The sequence below is a fragment of the Chinchilla lanigera genome, unplaced genomic scaffold (genome assembly GCF_000276665.1).
Source record: "Chinchilla lanigera isolate Chin_1 unplaced genomic scaffold, ChiLan1.0 scaffold00023, whole genome shotgun sequence".
Classification (NCBI taxonomy): Eukaryota; Metazoa; Chordata; class Mammalia; order Rodentia; family Chinchillidae; genus Chinchilla; species Chinchilla lanigera.
The window spans coordinates 17,960,613-17,964,154 of NW_004955424.1; the positions used below are offsets into that span (position 1 = coordinate 17,960,613).

Sequence of the window (3,542 nt, forward strand, 5' to 3'; positions counted from 1 at the left end):
TGTGTTTCCTCATCTACCTTATTCACTGGATCTGGCACTGTGTGACTTCTGGCTATTTTATACAAAAGTAAAACTAACTATGAAAGGTAAACTTTTGAATCCATTCAGGATTCAAGACAGCCATGACAGCACAACTTAAGACACTCAGAAAAGAGGACATCCAGAACTGCTTCAGAAAGTGGCAAGAACGATGGGATAAATGTGTTCAAAGCAAGGAGAAATGGATATTTTGAGGAGAATTAATGGCAATGTCTTTTATTTGAATAATTTTTTAATTTAAAAGTTCAGCATATTTTATCATATTTCAAATAAAGCTAGAAACCATGATGTTTTTCTCCAAATCCTAAAAGCTTTAATTGCCAGCTTCTCTTTTTCATTTCCACTTTTGAAGTTCAGAAAGCCAATTCCAGACTGTTTTCCTTGTGTTCACTGGACATCCTCACAGAAAGCATTCTTGAATTTCTACTTGACAGCTCTGTCAGTCAGTGCTGACTAGCAAAATGGATTTAATGCAAGATATATAGTACGTCAGGATTTATAAGACAGGAGCGGAGTGCAAAGGGGCTCTCTTCTGCACTGGAGACCCATGGGATGCAGTCAAAGGTTGAAGGCCTGGAGCTCAGCATCCCAGGTCAATCCATATCAGGAGCCCCAAGGGCCTGCACAGGGTGACTGAAAAGTCTGTGCTGGAAGTCAGGAGACAATGTCCAAGGTGAAAGTGAAGACTGGAGCTCCTCTAAAGAGACAGAAGTGATCCTGTTTCCTTCTTTGTTTGTCTTTCTCCCCTTCAGGCAGCAAGCCTATTGGTTGCTGTCATTCACACCGAGGCCGGGTCTCTGTCTTCAGTAAATCCCTTCAGCCACACCCAGAAGTACGCTGACATAATTTACTTGGGCGTTTCTTACTCAAGTTGACACAGTCAGTTAACTATGACAACACCAGACCTGGAGTACTCAGGTGACCTGTGTTCTCCATCCTTGACGTCATTTGCCTTCTTTGACATCTGGTACCAAGAGCAGCAGGACGGTAACATTTCAAATTGACAATAGTCTCAACTAATGTAAAACTTGACTTTATCTTATTTCTGCACTCAGGGATTTTCTCTTTTCCATGTATTGTCAGTACAGCTGAGTCACTTGACATGTGTTCATTAAGCACCTATTATATTCTAAGGACTGAAGAAAGGAGGACAAGCCAGAAAGATAGAACTGATCGACTAGAAGGAAAGGTACCATAACAACAAAATATGAAAGATAAAAGCACAAGATGCGGAGGAAAGGCACAAAGAGAATATAAGCATCAGAAAAAAGGCACCAATCTGTCGAAGCAGGTCTTGGTTGGTGGCACTTTGGTTAATTCTTTCCAGTTAAATACTCAATTTCAAGATTTTTTCCAACTTTCACTTAATGAACAAGAATATATTCACAAGCATATTCTTAAAATACATTTTAGTGCCATCTGACTTTTCCTTCCCCAATTTCATGAGCGTCTACTATAGAACGTAAACTTTTACTCACATAAAATTTTAGAATTTACTCTTCGATTCAGCAGCTTTAATGGAACAAAATAAATAAATAACCTATGTTCGTTTCTGTAAATCAATAAGATTGGTCAGTGACAGAAAGACCATGGTTATTTCCAAAGACGAAGATGATTTGGAAGAAAGCCAATCAGAAAGCACAACCAACACCTATACAGGTGCTCTATTTTGGGGGTTTATTTCATAGGTTTCTCCCCTAGTCGGAAGGTTAAAGTTCACGGTCCTCATTTCTTTGTAGTCCTAAAAACAAATTAAGACTAGCTTCTTCAAGTGCTATATACATTTTCCTGACAGTAAAAGTAATAACACACATATAGTAGAGAAATCTTTAAAAAGATCAGAAAAAGTTTAAAGACAACAAATTCCTACATAATCCCACAACTGAAAAGATGAAAAAATGTCCACATCCACTTTCAAGTCACTGTACACTATTCTTACAGGGTGTTCTGATCTTTTTACTAAGCCTTATGCCTAGAGTCTTTCATTATGTTTTTTTTTTTTCAAAAAGTTTTCATGACTTTTTAATACTCTAATGAGAAAATGTCTGACTTAACTATTCTCTTAGTTCTGTGTGTTTACATAGATTCTATTTTGTACTATTGCGTTATAATAAATGTCTTTTTTAGAAACACATATTCAGACATCAAAAGGACTCATAATTACAAATCGATTTTAAAATTTGAAGACATTTAACACATTTCTGACAGTTATCAATCACAAATTATACTTGTGGCTTTTTTTACAATTTTTACCAACTAAATTACAAATATGTTTATGGTGCTATTTTTACATGACCAATTGAGTAATACCTAGATTCGTTGGTGCAGCAACATTTTATGATATTTATTTTCCATATATCTAATATCCTATGCAAATTATTTAAGGAAACTTGGAAGTTGTCACCTCTTTTAAAGCATGTGTATTAGTTATCTTTGTTGCATGACAAGTTTTCCCATACCTGAGCTTAAAACAATGAAAATTTTTCATCCCACTCAGTTTGTATGGGTCTGTTACCCAGGTGTTGCCCAGTTGAGCTTTTAGTAGAGCTGCAGCCACTCCTGGCCCCAGAGCTGGACTGCTGGTAGGCTATAGCTCCTCATGGCTGTGGGCTGGAGGCCCGTTTCTCACTTTTATGGGCCTCTGTGGAGAACTGCTCGCAATATGGCAGCTGCTTCCTCCAGTGTGAGAGATGCAAAGGAGACAGAAAGAGAGAAGATGTTGGAAACAGAAAAAATAGTTTTTTTGTAACATAATCATGCCATTGCTTTCAGTTTATCCTGTTAATCACAGGGCCCAGTTTTGGCACAATTTGAGAGAGGAACACACAATAGTGTAAAATCTAACAGAAGGGATTTAGATATTATATTAAAACTATAAAATCTTGGAGACTATCACATATTGTAACTTTTTTATTTTAAGGATAATTTAAAAAACAATAAAAATGATACAGAATTTCAAAACAAGATGATAGGAAATTAACAACGGTTATTGTATTGCAAATTGTTATCTTCAAAGTAGTTGTTCAGATTACTAGATATAGGCATGTAAGAGTAATCAAACAATATAAACACTAACTGTTCCTTTCAGTGAACGAATAGAAATTAGTAGTACAATTATCTTAGCTATCTTGTATATGCATACATACATATCTATTCCTTCCTTCTTTTCTTGTTTCCCCTATCCCAGTTGTCCTTCCCTTTTGAGCAGTTTCTTTTCCTTTCACTATCTACTGTACCTTCTGTATCTTAAGATGAAGACCCAAAATATATACATAATAATCTTCTGTCAAAAAGTTCTTCAGAGGGGGCTGGGGATTTAGCTCAGCGGCAAAGCGCCTGCCTGGCAAGCGCAAGGTCGTGAGTTCGGTTCCCAGTACCGGAGAAAAACCAAAAAAAAAAAGTGAACGAGAAACAAAGACTTTCTCAAACAAAAATTGATGGAATTTGTCAATACATGTACTTTGCAAGAACCATAAAAAGAAATTCTACAGGAAAAAGAAAAT

General features: G+C 36.4%; 1 long non-coding RNA gene across 2 annotated transcripts in view; it reads right to left on the reverse strand.

Moving 5' to 3' along the window:
* Positions 1-242: 242 nt before the first annotated feature.
* LOC102026445 overlaps positions 243-3,542 on the reverse strand; it is a 25,452-nt gene continuing 22,152 nt past the window's right edge. For both annotated transcript variants that reach the window (XR_001234242.1, XR_001234241.1), the window contains exon 7: positions 243-2,715. This is a non-coding gene — a long non-coding RNA (uncharacterized LOC102026445). The remainder of the gene's footprint in view (positions 2,716-3,542) is intronic.